We start from the raw sequence: 18,127 nt of genomic DNA, 5'->3' as shown, positions 1-18,127 counted from the left end.
GGTCAGGTCCATTTCCCGTCATCTTGTTGGCCCAGGTAGTAGGTGCTCTGTTACACAGGTTTTTCTTGTTGATCACTTTTACACATTGTTTGTATAGTATTTTTTTGTTGGCCGTGTGCAGGCTGATCTGTCGTTCATCTCCGAGGAGAGGACCCTCCAGTTCTCCAAACAGGGGACCGATGTGGACCTTTGGGAAAGGATCTTTGCTGTCTGGTACAGTCCCTGTACTATAGTCCAGGAGGAGGCTTTTCTCCTTCCAGGAAAGTCTTTGCCTCCACAGTTGTAGCACCCTCTGAGCCACCCTGGTGGACTGGATGTTCAGCAGGGAGCTCACAGCCTGGGCATCCGCCAGCGCAGGCCCGACGTTGTCTACCAGTTGCTGGAGGGTCACGGTCCTGGTTCTGCAAAGCGCTGCAGACAGACCAGGTGTGGCTCCACTGCAGACGTCCAGCCTGGCCCCATGCACTAGTGGTTCCCTCAGTAACCAGAACAAAGAGTTAGAGCTTTTTCCTGGGCTGCTTTTAAAAAGGGCCCACGACTTAAAAACACCATGATAAAACGGAGGCAAACCATTTAACTTTAGAAGCTTAGAGTCCATTAAAAACAGTGCAGCATCCAGGTCCAAGTGGCTCACTCGTCTGAATATGCAGCCGGCCACCTCTCTCCACGTCAGATCCGCTGGTCCGGTCAGAAACCGCTGGATGAACTGTAATCTGAACGTGGCTGTTCTGCTAGCCAGGTGGATGAGGCCCTGTCCCCCCTCCTCTCTTAATAAAAACAACACTCCTTGAGGCACCCAATGCAGCCCATCCCAGAAAAAGTTAACAAGTTTGGTCTAGATTTGGGCTAGAAACCCTGATGGAGGGTCCATACAGGCCAAGCGGTGCCACAGCTGCGAGGCTACCAGATTGTTTATCACTAAAACTCGACCTCTGTACGACATTCTGGGGAGCAACCATTTCCATTTTTTAAGTTTCCCTTCTATTTTGTCAATGACGCCCTCCCAGTTCTTCCTGGTTGTTGTCTCATCTCCCAGGTACACACCGAGATATTTGAGACCATCAGTCTTCCAACACAAGTTTTGAGGAAGAACTGGGAGGTTGCCATGCCACTCGCCAACAGCAAGGGCTTCACTTTTGTTCCAGTTTACTTTTGCAGCAGTTAAAACATTGAATGAGTTTGTCAAACCCACCAGAACATTAATATCCCTTTGGTTTTTTATAAGAACAACAACATCATCAGCATAGGCAGATAAAAGAATGTTCTCTCTAACACCAGGTAAAATCAAACCATCGATGCTTTTGCGAATTTTACAGAGGAGGGGCTCCAGAGAGAGTGCATAGAGCATCCCAGACAGGGCACAACCCTGCCGGATGCCCCGATGCACCCCGAAGGGGGCACACAAACTGCCGTTAAACTTCAGAATACTCTCAACGTCACTGCACAACACCTTGATCTTGGCAATGAACTCGGTGCTGAACCCAAACCTCTCCATGGTTGTCCAGAGGAAGCTGTGCTCAACACGGTCAAATGCCTTTTCCTGATCTAACGAAATGAGACCAGCGTTTATACCCAATGATCTGGACACCTCCAAAACATCACGAATTAGGTAGACATTGTCTGCCATGGACCTGCCGGGCACACAGTAGGTCTGATCCCGGTGGATGACCTGCTCCATAGCTCCCCTCAGCCTGGTAGCCAAAGCCTTGGACAGAATCTTGTAATCGGTGCAGAGCAGTGACACAGGGCGCCAATTCTTGATGTCCTGCAGATTGCCTTTTTTAGGCAGGAGGGCAACGACCGCCCTCCGGCAGGAGAAGAAGAAGAAGAAGAAGAAGAAGAAGATTTTTTTTTTTTTTGATTTTTGCAAAAACACTGTAATCTCATTCAAACATTTTGCAGTTTTACATTAGATGAAAGCATTTAAGTGCCTCAGAACATCTTTTCCAAACAAACTTCAATCACATTTAGAACATTTAGAACATTTAGAACATTTTACAACTTTTCATTAGATGAAATTTCAAAAACACTAAACACTCAAAAACATTAAACACCAAGAAACAAAGGGAAATACAATATAAGAATTAGTGCATTATAACAGGAAGTTTGCAAAAGTGAGGTGGTCATCAACTAAAGTGCATAGGACATTTTTGTAACACCAGATGTTCCTAAAGTTATTCAGGTCTTTTGTCAATTTATAGAAACCAAATTCTAGTTTTAAGCGACATCTGATGTTACAGCAAAAAACAGTAGCTGCTTCTTGAGCGGTATCGTTTTCAATTTTCCTCTTCCTGGTCACATGAATTGCAAGTTTTGCCTCCCCAGAAATAAAATTTAAAAGCTGCCACTTTATCTGATTCGATCTATTGTACCCAGCACCGTAGATGAATTTCCTGATACTAAAGTTTTCATTGAACAAGTTAAAAACATTCGTTAGAAGAGTGAAGAGCACTGCAAGCCTCCCACACTCACTGAAAGTATGAAAGACTGTCTCCTGAAGAGGACAGAAGGGACACTGGCTGGACACCGCAGGGGCAAAAACAGAGACAAAAGCATTGGAACCGACGGCACCATGCAAAATCCTCCACTGGAGGTCGTCTGTTTTTTTCTTGAGGGGAGGTTTGTACAGAAGTCTCCACTGCGGGTCAGGTCCATTTCCCGTCATCTTGTTGGCCCAGGTAGTAGGTGCTCTGTTACACAGGTTTTTCTTGTTGATCACTTTTACACATTGTTTGTACAGTATTTTTTTGTTGGCCGTGTGCAGGCTGATCTGTCGTTAGAAGAAGAAGATGAAGAAGAAGATTTTTGATTTAGATTTTTACAAAAACACTTTAATCACACTCAAACATTTTATAATTTTACATTATATCTACAGAGCTAAAGTGCTTCAAAAATACTAAAAAACCATAAATATAAATAAATACAATTAAAAAAATCAGTGCATTACATCAGGACATTTGCAAAACTAAGTTGAACATCAACTAAAGTGCAGAAGACATTTTTGTGGCACCAGATGTTCCTAACATTATTCAGGTCATTTGTCATTTTATAAAAACCGTATTCTAGTTTTAAACGACATCTGACGTTACAACAAAAAAACAGTAGCTGCTTCTTGAACGGTATTGGTTTCAATTTTCCTCTTTCTGGTCACATAAATTGTGAGTTTTGCTTCTCCATAGATAAAATTTAAAAGCTGCCACTTTCTCTGATTGGATTTATTGTACCCAGCACCGTAGATGAATTTCCTGATACTAAAATTTTCACTGAACAAATTAAAAACATTCGTTAGAAGACTGAAGAGCACTGTAAGTCTCCTACACTCACTGAAAGCATGAAAGACTGTTTCATGAAGGGGACAGAAGGGACACTGGCTGGACACCGCAGGGGTAAAAACAGAGATAAAAGCATTGGAACCGATGGCACCATGTAAAATCCTCCACTGGAGGTCAGCTGTTTTTTTCTTGAGGGGAGGTTTGTACAGAAGTCTCCACTGTGGGTCAGGCTCATTTCCCGTCATCCTGTTAGCCCAGGTAGTGACAGAGCACCTGTCACACAGGCTTCTGTTGTTGATTACTTTTACACATTGTTTGTACAGTATTTTTTTGTTGGCCGTGTGCAGGCTGATTTGTCGTTCATCTCCGAGGAGAGGACCCTCCAGTTCTCCAAACAGGGGACTGATGTGGACCTCTGGGAAAGGATCTTTATTGTCTGGCACAGTCCCTGTACTAAAGTCCAGGAGGAGGCTTCTCTCCTTCCCGGAGAGTCTTTGCCTCCACAGTTGTAGCACCCGCTCAATCTCTAGAGATGTTGGGTTAAATGTTCTAGAGAACAGGAAGCCCACTCCACCACCCAGCGTGGTGTTATGGCTCAGGACCATCTGTCCTTTCCACTCTTTCATCCAGTCCACCTCATTGTTCTCGTCGCTGTGTGTTTCTTGTAAAAACAGAACATCAATAGTTTTCCTCCTTGCTATGTCAAAGACCAGTGCCCTTTTCCTTTCTTGTCTGGCTCTATTTACGTTTAACATCCCCACTCCAAAAGAATTCATGATGAGGGGAAAATTGAAAGGACCTTAAAATAACTAAATAGGAAAAAAGAAAAAAAAGAAAAATATGGACTTTACTCATTTTCTTTTTGAGTCGGTATATCTCTTGGTCACTGAGTTCTGACGTGGCTCTGTTTTTAATAAGTTGTTTTGCCGAATTATAAAAAATAAAAAAAATTATCAGCAAAAAACTGTTCTAGATTCAGACCTTCCATGCCTTTAGTTTGTTTTAAAAACAATTTAAACATTTTTTCAGGGTACAAATCTTGCTGTTGACTGGCAGTGACTGGAGTATGAGATAGGTCACTGCAATCAGACATACAGTCATTACTGTCACTACTGTATTGAACACTTGGTGTGACCTCAATCCGACCAGCTTTACATCCAGCAGAAAGAGTTAAAATATTCTTGCGCTTACCGCGCCGCCTAGTAGGAACAAGAATCCATTCAGACGCATGGTCGTCTGTGACATCTTCAGTACCTGTCTGGTTTCCTGTCTCAACATTCTCGTTTTTATCACCAGTCTCCCTCCTATTTTCACCCACTGCACCTGTCACCACCTCAGTCTCACCCAGTGTACCTTTCTCACCCAGTTCACCTACCACCTCCAGAATCTCACCCATTTCACTCACAATCTCTCTAATCTCCCCCTGTTCACCTGTCAGCATACCATTCTCACCCACCACAACCATCGCGTCACCCAACTCGCTGGGCACCGCCCCACTCTCACCCATCACTCCACCTGCTCTCTCAGCCACCCTGCCACCATCCTCACTTGTCCCACCTTCACTCCGCCCCCTCACGATATTACTGGCTATCACTGCTCCTACCTGCATCTGACTCTCAGGTTCACTCCTCGGAGCATGTCTCTCTCTCTGTGTCCCTGAACGGGACGACTCAGAGTGGCGGTAGAAACCGCCGTCTCACCGGGACCCAGAGCATCGCTGATGCGCCTCGGACAGGCGCTAACAATGTGTCCTTCCTCTCCACAGCCAAAAATTTCATCTGAGATGAGGTGGCGTACCACAGGTAGTCATAGTAGTCCATTTGTTAAATTCTTACGCCCTGTTGTTCAGGATCATGGAAACCTGTATTGATGTTTGTCAGGATTTGATGTGTAAACAGTGCAATAATTCATGTGCTCTGCAAAATGTTGACTGAGCTGTCATTCATAGACATTGCACTATCTTGCATAGTGTAATTCATTTTTGAACTTTAGAGAAGATTCATGGGTTATGGTGGCCTTACCTGTATTTGTCGTGTTTAGAATCACTTGCATTGAAAAATGTATTCCAAATATAAAATATATTAGGTATATACTGTATATATATATATATATATATATATATATATATATATATATATATATATATATATATATATATATATATATATATATATATATATATAATTAAGATGCAAGTAATGTAGCTGCAAATTTTGAATTATGCCCACGAATACATATGTAATTTATTTATTTGACTTCTTCATGAAGCATGCTAGTCAAATGCTGCTGACTCTACCTCAGTACTAATTGTTAACATTAAAACATAATTAAAAAGTGATGATCAAGCAGACATGCAAACGTGGCATGTTTTGCTAATTTAAGTTAAACAATATTGATATCCCTGAAGTATCAGCATGTGCATGCGTGCTGTGTGTGTGAGAAGAGTGAGATGGAGGGACAGAGAGAGACCGTTTAAGGGCAAAGTTGCTGATAATGACAAAAATGGCACACCATATATACTGCAGAATAGCAATTATGAACTAACTAAAGGTGTTGGGAAATATTAACTACAGGAATTGAAAAATTGTTAATGACAGTTATGTAGAAATTACTGAATATATTCATCAACAGTTCATCGATATTCATTGGTTCTACTCTGGGAAGATGCTGCCTGTGAATAAGTGTGTGAGGTCATCTAGCCTGTATTGTATAAAATCTTCACACTCTCAATATATATTCATTAGCATCAGAGAGCCATTCATTTGCCAGATTGGAAAATGGGTAGCAAAGAGAGCTTGACATTCACTTGCTGCAGAATTGTTCTCACTTGACATCGAACTTGCTGATTGATGAGAAATATTATGACCTGGAGGAAAACCAAAGTGAATGATGAATTAGTGTAATGCTTTAGCTCTCATCACATCTCAAAGCCACAACTCTTTATTATTTTTTATTTTAGCCATGTACCTATCCATCCCTGTTAATTTTACAAAAGTAGGATTGGAACTGTCATATTGGGTATGTACCTATATTTGTCTTGTGGCTCTCCAGTGTGTGTTTGTGTGTTTAGGAGTCTCCCCCCACAATTAATGAATGTATATAAATGGGTCTCTTGGCCCCCTGCTAAATGACAAGAAATTATATTGTCAGCAAGGTATAGATCTGCAATCCTTCTGTGTATATTTCTGTTGGTATATTTCCATGTTTTTAGTGGAGGTACAGGACTGTATACAGAGGAAGAGGTTAGCTAAGAAGAAGTGGGATACTGAGAGGACTGAGGAGAGTAGACAGGAGTACAGCGAGATGCAGTGTAAGGTGAAAGTAGAGGTAGCAAAAGCCAAACAAGCGGCTTATGATGACTTGTATCCTAGGTTGGACAATAAGGAAGGGGAGACTGATCTATACAGGTGGAGAAAAGTGTCACGTGTGATGTGTGATAGAAGAGTTTCAGCTAAAATGAAAGGAAATGTGTACAAAACTGTGGTACACCTACTGTACATACAGTGTCACTGAGGAAAAGACAGGAGACAGAGCTGGAGGTAGCACAGATGAAAATGTTGAGGTTCTCTTTGGGAGTGACCAGGATTGATACGATCAGGAATGAGAACATCATAGGGACAGCAAATCTTAGAGGTTTTGGAGATAAAGTCAGAGAGGCCAGACTGCGATGGTTTGGACATGTCCAGAGGAGAGATATTGAATATACTGATAGAAAGATGCTGAGTTTTAAACTGCCAGGCAGGAGGCCTAGAGGAAGACCAAAGAGGAGGTTTATGGATGTAGTGAAAGAGGACATGAAGGTAGTTGGTGTGAGAGAAGAGGATGCAGAAGACAGGGTTAGATGGAGGCAACTGATACGCTGTGGTTACCCCTGAAAAGCCGAAAGGAGAAAAAGCATCAGCTGTTAAAGCGTATCAATACAACTTCCTCCCTATTTAAGATTAAGATTAAATACAGTACACTTTATTAATCCCCAGAGGGGAAATTCTCTTCAGGGTTTGATTTGCAGGGTCATTTTATTGCGGCTTGTTGTACTGGTTTATATTCTTTTGGAAGACTAAATGAAATCCAAAAGCACACACTATGAGAATAGCTGATTTGTCCTGGATGACAAAGATAGTGGAGAAATCTGCAATGGCTCCCCACATGGCAATCATGTCTTAGTCTGAATATTCTGGAAGCCTTACCACAAGACTGGTCTATGCAATTTTATTCAAATGACTAAATCCATTCCTCCCTGTAGGAATGGCTCAAATGAGGCTGTTAGCTTCTAAACGAGACAAAGACGAAAACAGGACATGTCAACCAGGGAGAGATCAACGTGGAAACGAGAGGAGAATTTGTTTCTGCCTTAGGGAGTTTTACTAGCTAGCTTCCTCTGCTCTACCCTACTGATTTTGACAGTCAATGCTCACATCCCCAAAACACTGTTATATTCCATGACTGAAAGGCAGCTTCATATAGTTTAATGTCAAGTTTGTCTCAATGATGCAACTTTTTGATTGCTTTGTTTCTCTACTTTTGAATTTGTTGGAGGCTTTACTATTTCCTCCTCAGTCATGAGATGAAATAATGAAGTGTTTGTTGCCCGACAATTAGTTATTATCAGATGCAATATCACAGAAAAGGTGTTACTGAAACAAAAAAAATTAAAATCTTAACAGTTCATTCTATCCATCTGTGTTTTCTGAAAATATACCATGGTGTGCATGATAAAACACACTGTATACTGAAAATAATTGGTGTATCAGATTTTTATCATGAATGTGATTCTGGTTGAAAGCCAGTTTCTTGGCAAGTCCTTTGAAAACAAGATAATTTGTTGGCTCCCTATTGCTACTCTCTTGGCAGAAACATCGTGTTTAACTATCAGCTTAAACACTTTAAGCCCACTTGATTCAAGGTCTTGTTTCCTTGTCGCCTGGTCAACAACTAAATCTTAAGCACCATGAAACTAATTTCACTGCGTGTCCTTTTCCCCACAGAATTGATAAAAAGAAAAAGAACATTTACCTAATTCAGCATGGACTTCTTACTTTTGAGGGAAATATTGTCATAATTTCTGATTAGAAAACAGGCAGCACCGTGGAGCAGTGGGTAGCGCTGTCGCTGCACAACAAGGCAGTTACAGGTTCGAGTCCCTCTATGTGTGGAGTTTGCATGCTCTCCCCGTGTCTGTGTTGGTTTTCTCCGGGCTCTCCGGCTTCCTCCAACCTCCAAAAGCATGCGCTTCAGGTTAATTGGCCGGTCCCAAATTGCCCGAAGGAGTGAGTGTGTGTGTACATGGTTGTCTGTCTTTGTGTGTGGCTCCGCAGCGCACTGGCGTGGTGCGTGGAGTTCCCCCCGCCTCATGTCCTATGCCAGCTGCGATAGGCTCCAGCTCCCCGTGACCCGCTGCGGCGGATAAAGCGGAAGACAATAAATGAATGAATGAATGAATGAATGAATGAATGAATGAATGAATGAATGAATGAATGATTAGAAAACAATATTGAGATTTTCTTTTTGAGCAATGGAAATTAGTGTGTTGGAGTGTGACACCTTCCCATGGGATCAAAAACATTCACACTTACTGTGGTGACTGATGAGACACTGCTTGCTCCCTGCCACATAAACTTTATTTATTATTGCAGCTGTTCAATTTTGCACTACCTACTCCACCTTTTCTCTTATTTGATGTGCACGCCTGAAGAAATGCACCTTGTTTCTCCCCTTGAGATACTTTCTTTGAAAAAAAACTGGTGTTGTAAGTCTTCACACACTTAGAAAACATTGTCTAGCAATAATTCAGTGGGTTGGACATCAATGCTCTAGAACTAGGTTTTTATTTTGTTTGTTTTAATCCTAGCAGGGATTTGCATTTCTCGCCATTAATTTCTTGGAAATTGTCTATCAAAAAATGGGCATTACTAGATTAAAACACACACACGCACGCACACACACACACACACACACACACACACACACACACACACACACACACACACACACACACACACACACACACACACACACACACACACATACACACAAGCATACACATAACAGATACACACCGACAAAGCTCTGTTCACACATACATAGACTTAAATGTAAAAACTGCATGCTGTACAGCAAGCACAAAATCTGTAGGAAACAAACGGATCTATAAGGAGACAAAGCCACATACCAATTCACCCACACATATGCAGAGGCAAACAAAGGATTACTTCCCTTCCATCTTGTCACACAGACACACACACACACACACACACACACACACACACACACACACATACACACACACACACACACACACACACACACACACACACACACACAGACACACACACACACACACACACACACCAAACAGAGAGAGAGAGAGAGAGAGAGAGAGAGAGAGAGAGAGAGAGAGAGAGAGAGAGAGAGAGAGAGAGAGAGCAAGAGAGGGCTTATGTCACTAAACTAATAATGGTGGTCATGGCAGGGCTGGTGCACCGTTGTTAGTAGCACCCACGTCTTGCTTTTCCTTTTGTTCTCAAGCACATCATGGCAGGATTATGTCGCATGCTCAAAACACCCTCATGTAAAGTCAGCTTCCTTGTGGCTAGTGGTTCCATATCAGTACTGTGACTTTGGAAGGTCACAGAACAAAAGAATGAGGAATAGAAGCATTGATTTAAGTCATGCTATCTTATCTTAACAGATTCATATTCAGCCTGTAATTATTTCAGAGAAATTTGTTATGTTCTGCTTTCTGTTTTCAGACCAATCTCGTTCTTATGTGGTACTCCATAGAAATTAGGAATATTACATTTTCATAGTCTTAAATGCCATCAAAATCATTATTTTAGAAAAACTTGCACACATATCTATTACAAAATGTAATTAAATTCAAACAATTCAAAAAATGTACATTCAGAAGGAGCTACATGAGAAGAAAAAACACTAATGAAAGATGTAAAAACTGTCTTCTTCTTCAGTTGCTTCGTTCGTTCATTATTCTTCTTGAAGACAAGACAATAAGTAATTGTCTTGAATATTGAAATCCAGGTAAGAGGTTTACACTGGAGACTATCCCGGCTGACATCAGGCGGGATGCAGGGTACACCCTGGATAAGTCACCAGTTTATCGCAGGGCCAAACAGAGACACCAGTTCACTCTTACAGACATACCTATGGCCAATTTAGAGTGTATAAATCACTTAAGTTGGATGTTATTGGAGGTGGAAGTAACCCCAGAGAGAAGCAACGGAGACACAGGGACAGGGAGAACGAGCAAACTCTGCACAGTAAGCCCCAGGTAGAATTGACCACCTTGCTGACCTGTCTCCTTCTATAACTTGTTATCTTTTGTGGACCGTTTCTACTCAGGTGGCATGTAGATAAATTATTTATAAAGAAATTAACTCTTAAATCTGATACACTAAAAAATGTTTTTCATAGAAAGTTTGAGTTTTGTAGCTGTAAGTTAGGGAAAGTATTCAAGTGGATGTTATTTTAATGTTTCCTTTTTTTCCATTTTTCTGTTAGCTGCGCATTCTTTCTGACTGATGTGCTGAGATGCTCACAGAGACATGTACAAGAACAAGATGGGGGAGATGAGTGTTGGTGATGCTGCTCAGCGGGAGTTGCAGCAGAAAGGGGAACCACAGTAGTCGGATATGGCAGGGAACGATGGTTCAGTTCTGCACAGGAAAACCAAAGGCTGTTCATATTGTGAGGACTACCTATACCACAAAACCCATGAGCATCACTGACCACTTATATGACATAAAATGACAATGATTCAGGATTTGAATAATGGTTTTGTTCACTTACTGGGAATAAAATATCAAATGTTCTGTCCAAGGACAACCCCACTACTAGAAAATCTCAGTTTATGATGATGTAGACAGATCATAACATCTGTCATACCACAGCAACAGCAGGATTAAATAACAATTTCCTGGGTTAAGATATACCTAACATTGTAAGAATAAGCAAATTGGAAAAGCAAAATAAAACCGAGTGGGGAGCCTACAGCCTATAGGTGAAACCTATGACTGGTTTTCAATGACCATCTTTAGTAGTTAACAACCTTAACAACTCCCACTGTATTCAATTTCTGAAACTTCCCACCAGCCCTTCAGAACTGAAGAAGAGTCTTGGACAATAGGTAAAATGTCATTAAGCTTTTCTTACAAGACCAATTGACTTGTTCATACTTCTTTTACTATGACACAAGGGTTTGAACATTTTAATCTTACTTCATTTATAACATACTAGAAGAGTATTCATCTTGTTTTAGTGAAGTTTTGAGATTTTAGTCTTCACATTCATTCACATTCTTCTTACATACAAGAAACCACTCCCATCATCCAGAAAGAAATGCAAACCACAATAGTTGGTTTACATTTTTTCTCTGGACAACTCACAGGAGATTATTTGATGAAGTTTGGTGTTTTGTGGCTTTTTTCCGAATATACTTCCTCATCTAATTTCATAGGTGAGCTTCCTGTCCATCTGAAATCATTTGATAGACTGTCTGAAGAGCAGGTTTAACAGTAATAAATAAAATCAATATGGGCACTAGAAAATTTTTGCATTCAAAGCTGCATACAATCCACTGGGTTCCAATACATTACTCGTGGGGTTGCACAGACGTCCACGAGGACCACTATTCAGTATTTTAAAATGGAGGCACATAAATTTAGTCTAACACTGTTACATTTTTTTTTTTTATAAATGAAATACATCTTGAAAAAATCTTTCAGTTCATATCTATGATGAGCATTATCAATCGCTTGATCTTTGTGATAAAGGCATGGGGTCACCTTTTTTAATGCTGTGCAACAAAAGACCAACCTTAAAGGTCCAGAGAGCTTTTGAAGTTAGTTCAGCACTATAGTCCCACCACTGAAATGAGAAATCCTTTTTATGTCAGGAGGCTTGGCCTGATTGAATTCCTTTGTGTATCAGTGAATGGATCAAATAAGAAAAAGGAGCAGATTTGAGCTTGTGATAAACTGTAGCTGCTGCTGAGCCACGGGATTTACAGCAAGCCATACTGATGAAAGCCACTACTTCAGTGTTTACTGAATCACTACTGAGGTATTTTTAACAGCCATGCATAATTACAATGCAGAAACTCATAACATCTACAAATTACCAGCTCAGGTGTTACGAATAATTAATGTTTTCTATTGTGTCACCACTCAATTCTTGTTAAGAAAATTAGTCATGATAGACAGATGAGATGGGGTTTTTTCTATTCATAATTTCAGAAAGATCCTGGATTAAGCTGTACGAGTATTCAGTCAATCCATTCAAATTTCACACTTTTGCATCGTTATGTTTTTATTTTTGTCTCTTTGTGATATTTTTTCATAGTCTCTGGTTCTTGGTTGTTTATTGTTATTTCATTTGCTCAGCAAATTAAAATTTCACAAGAAGCACACCCAATGCAAAAACTCACTTCTATGAACCTAGTATGATTTTAAGATCTTGCTATGGTACTGGCGAAGGTGTTGACCCCCATACAGTAATTTGCCTCTGCATGGGAAATTATTAACTAGCATACTGAAGCTGTGTCATGTTTAGATGATAGCATAATCAGAGTATTGCCTGCATCACCTAAATTAGATCATTATTGATTGTCTAAATGACAGCAACTGTCATTTGTCCATTAGTTCTTGAATGGCACATTAACTTTTGATTTAATACCCTATTGACAGGACAGCATCATGGTAGCTATAAACAAATATTTTTAATGATGTTGAATGGCTATAACAATGATTTGGCTACATTTTCCCACAGAAACTTCAATTTTTAGGAGCCATCATGGTTTGTTTTGAACCAACTGCTGACCAGAAAGGAATCTGTTATGGTTGTTGATACAATGTTAAAGAAGAGCTTTTACTCTGTATCAACAGCAAGTATACATCCCTCCCTTACGGCGCAATTCATGATTCTGCAATAATGTCACTTCTGATTTGACTGGTTATTTTCTCCTTGTTTTTGTGCTGTTGTTGTCTCAGGATGAGTAGCTAGCCAAACACATCAAGTTACCAGATATATAGAGTGCTTTACCACACAGTACCTTCCAGCCCCAGAGCCTTTCTATCACGATGTTACTGTAAAAAATCTTGGGCACAAAAACTTAAATGACTGATTATTGTTTTGTTTGACAATGAACATTTACTCTGGGCATCTGTGTGTCTGTGTGTGTGAGTGTGAGTCACCACCACCCCAATGAACATCCACCCCGTTGGTACTTTCTTGCTTCATAAGCTATGTTGTGTTGTGCATTTGTTATCGTAATGCCGTATTAAAGCAAATCGATTGACGTGGACCTAGTTTAATGCCTGATGAAGTTCATTCGGAGGCTACAGGGTACTTTACATGTGGTGACAAAATAATGGCACGCAAGTGGTAACCGAAGGATATCCAGAACTTACCACTTCAGAAACCTTGGGCTGAACACAGATGATTCAGAGGAACAACAAAAGACAAGGTCCTGAGAAGAGATTTTTTTTTCTTCTTTTTTTTAACTTAGTTTTTATTCAACAATTAAACCAAAGACAGGGGGATGTACACATAAATGACAATACAAATTGAAAAAACAGTTTTCATAATTTTATACATTAAATTGCATAAAAATAATTGTTTAAAACAAAAAAACCATGAATAAATGAATGGAAATGTATTCTTATGAAGAATAGAGCATATAGGGAATTTGATATCACTGTCAGATGGTAAATGGACTGTATTTAAGAAGCTTTTCCCATCTGGTGACCCCTCAGTGTTCTTTATATAGTCTAACTTCCAGTTTTTCATATAATGTCTTTCATATAATATCTTTCACAGCTAGATGAAAAAATGTCTAAATGGGCCAAGCTTAGTGTACAGACACACTGTACATGGAATAGAAATGTATTCTTATCAGTATTAGAAGGTCAGAATAACAGCACAATGCAACATATTTCACAAAGTGAAAAACGCCAACGAATAGTGCTGGTCAGGGATAAGAGTGTGAGTGGAGGTCACATTTGTGTTACGTGTAGGAAAGCACAAATCACCCGGAAGTTAGGTGCCTTAAGTTAATTAAAGTTCTATCAGAGATACTGGAGGAATTTTTTTTTTTTACACTGGCAACAATGCCAAAGTGTACATTTATTGTGAGCATTACTCAAACTTTCTGAATGCATGATCTTCAGACAGTAAAGAATTTTAGCATGTGGATGAGAAACACAAGGACACGAGAGTGTAATCATGCAACAAACTGGGATCTATAAGCATACACTGGTGGTACAGCACCTACCCATCAGGAGCAATAACCATTCACATGGCCACCCTCACACAGCTACAAACCATCAGGAATAAATTAGGGTTCTTGCCTAAGAACACTTCAAGACAATCAAATAGGAATGAAACAATAAACCCTCTGATTAGTGGTATCCACTCTGCCTCGGGTACCCTCACCACCCTGACTGAAATGGATGAACAATAATGGCCTCAAGCAGCATTCAGACAGAGTTCCAGAAGTGTAGTATTAGGAGATTTATTGAAGCATGCACTAGGATAAACCCTCTGCTGCATATCCATGGATGAATTTTAGTATTTTTGGGAAGTAATGGATATCATCAAAAAAATAAAAGCATTATGATGTTTTCCTGTACCGTATTTCCCGCACTATAAGGCACACCTAAAAGCCTAAAATTTTCTCATAAACCCATAGTGCGCCTTATAATCCGGTGCGTCTTATATGTGGATTAATATTCATATTAATATTGGTTAAAAACATGATCGCTGAAAAAAAGCCGGCAGTCTGGCCGCCAGTCATGCTGCACTCCGCCACCAGAGGAGCCCCCTCACAAGGCACTCGGTCCTACGCCCCCTAACAACGGTAGTCAAGGGGCGTCACCGAAGGCCCTGCTCTGACTGAGCTGCTCCCAGACAGTAGAGCAGACTGTAGGAGCACCGGTGATCACATAGCAAAACATAAGGAACTTTCAACAATTCTATTAATAAAGTTTGACTGACTGACTGATCTCAGTATTTCCTAACTATTTGGCGTCGTAAATAACCCACTTTAAACTTAATTGATCTTAAAAATGCCACTGTGCTGTCATCTGGATTCTAGTGACGGTCCATTCTATTAGTCTGTGGAAACACACAGAGAAACTAGCATAAAGGTGAATTAAAGACCCTCAAAGCTGAACTTCCAGCCTTTTCTGAAATTTCAAGAGCAGAGTCACTGCTAGACAAAGGTGCCAACGGGTGTGCTGGACTGATTTACAAATGTAGTTGATATCTCTGGGCGGGCGGCGGAGGGGCGCATTCAGGCTTGTGTATTCTATCTGCAGTGACGTGCTGTGAGATTCACGGCGGTGACAGACCGACGTTAAAGTCAGTTCTAGGAGTAAAACAGCGTCATATTTAACAGTAAATTAATAGCCTGACATTAAAAACTAGTTAAAACATTGTTTAGGACACACAGCAGCAAATAGCTGCACCTCCGACTGGACTATCGATCGATCGAAACAATATTTAATCAATAAACGGAAGACGAATGTCGAAGCTTAAATATCTGTTTCGAATTTCAGATGAGGAAATAATCCGCTCTGTTTGCACTGACTGCACTCGTAATGAATTTAACCAGTTTTTAATGTCAGATTTTTCAATATGCGTGTTGACTTCTTTCTAAGATGGCAAAGTGATCAGGTTTCCTTGATGAGGCTCAGAATGGCGTGTTGACATAACAATAGGGGCCATTCAAAGGTAGTCAGGAAGTCATGAATGCAATCATTACTGCTTGAGCAGCGCGGCTCTATTTATCTTATTTCTATCGTGTGCACCTTATAATCCATGCGCCTTATATATGAGATAAATTATAAAACAAATTATTGAGGGTGCGCCTTATAGTCCAGTGTGCCTTATAGTGCGGAAAATACTGTACTTATATGAAATAGATGGTGTAAACTCCATTTCATTACCATATAGGAAAACGGTTGTTGAGTGTATATTTAAACTAATTTACATGGGACTCCAGCCATTTTATTGGGCCAGGAAATTTTTACATGACATTGTGGTGTGTGGCCGTTTAAAAGTGTGGATAGAATGTGGGCTAACTTGATATTTACTGACTAGACTGCATCTTTGTCCACCTGAACAAGCTGTCAGGCACTGTGTGGGTCAGAAGCCCATAGCGATGCAGGTGATGGACGTGGCTCTTTAGGAACATTTACATGTCACCATGGACCCTGTCTCCCACACACAAGATATGCTGGTCAAGATCAGGAGTACATTCAGTACAACTCTCACGCAGAGACCCCACAGAGATAGAGACAGGGAGTCAATTCTAGCCCGTGGCGATCAAAACTTTTCAGCCATCTCTCAATGTGTCAGACACAATGATTCAATAGACTGGACCTTTGACTTATTTTATCCATGTCAGTAGTTATGGCCTAGCATTTATTGCAATGTTTTCATATATCCAATACTGGCTTAGCAATAGAATATTTTTGTGTAATAATAATGTGCTGTCTTCAAACTACACATTTAAAATGGCATTTCTTATTTATAATATTTGGATTTGGACAATATTAGGTGATGCACCTTCTCAACATTTCTATGACTCACACTCATATGTTTGTGTGATTTGCATTTTTATACGTATATGATCAATGTATATATTTTTATATCATTGTTAAATAATGAATTTATTTTTAAATGACTTCTTATTGTACTCTACCATTATTATTAACGTGATTGTCACAGGTGGTCTTAAATGGAAGATTATACCTCCAATCTCTCATAACCCCCCCACTTGACTTTTCAGGGTCTGGAAACCTTTCACAATATATTTTAGAATATTGTCAGTGCTCATTGCAAGTAAATTCCCTTCCTGGATCATCCCCCAGTGGGTCTTAATGTTCCCCAACCTTCTAAATCCTGCTTAAACCCCTGAGAAGAATATTAGCTATTGTGGCACATTTTCCACACAGCTAGCTCGGAGCACTAGATTATCCCACAGAGTTCACCAGACAATACATCAAGAAGGTGTTAGAGAAGTGATATGTCAGGACATAAAACACAATTCAATGGGTCATGTTGAAAAGTTTTTGTTTTTTTGTATCCCATCTCATCAATAAAGAAGAATAGTATGCTTAATGGGTATATACATACATTATTTACAATTATTAAAGTATTAGAGGAATTAATAAGATTTTTTGGTCAGAAATACCTACCATTATCAAAGATAAGAGAGATATTTTGTCTTGCAGTCTTTAGGTTCTCATAGACAAAACCGTAAAATAACTCATAGCTTTACTGGGACCATTTATTCCTCCATTGCCCCTGTTGACGGTATCAAGCAGTAGCTGTCCTTGATTTACAATGGCTGCCTGCAATGTTTCTGCCCTTTAGTACATCTCTCCCAGGAAAAAATCTGAGAAAAAGATTTATAAGACTTTTATTTGATCAGCATGGTTTGTTTTCACAGCCTTGTGAGCCAGTAGATTTCCAAAATACTATTGACATGTTCCTGCCCAACAAAATAGACCATAATGAATTATTCTGGCCAAATATTAGCTTACTGGTCAGAAACTAGAATAGGCTGGTGGAGATCTAAGTTTCTTATTATATTAACAGGAGATTATTAGAATGTACAGTATACTCTTCTTTCTGTGTCATTGAAACAAAAGTATCTGTGTGAAATTTAAAAACAGTGCACCCTCGCGTATTCGCACATTAACACTCGAGACTTCACCTCATCATGGATTTTTGGCAGGCAGTCACGTGATACTGTACGCGCATTCTATTGGCTGAAGGCATCCAAAAGTGTGCTACGTTCCATGAGTTTCGGACTTCCACGAGACACAAAAGTGCTT

General features: G+C 40.0%; 1 pseudogene; it reads left to right on the top strand.

Moving 5' to 3' along the window:
- LOC137603182 (uncharacterized) overlaps positions 1–18,127 on the top strand; it is an 85,197-nt pseudogene that overhangs the window by 15,281 nt on the left and 51,789 nt on the right.

Source organism: Antennarius striatus, chromosome 10 (genome assembly GCF_040054535.1).
Source record: "Antennarius striatus isolate MH-2024 chromosome 10, ASM4005453v1, whole genome shotgun sequence".
NCBI lineage: Eukaryota > Metazoa > Chordata > Actinopteri > Lophiiformes > Antennariidae > Antennarius > Antennarius striatus.
This window is presented reverse-complemented; position numbering and strand designations above follow the sequence as displayed.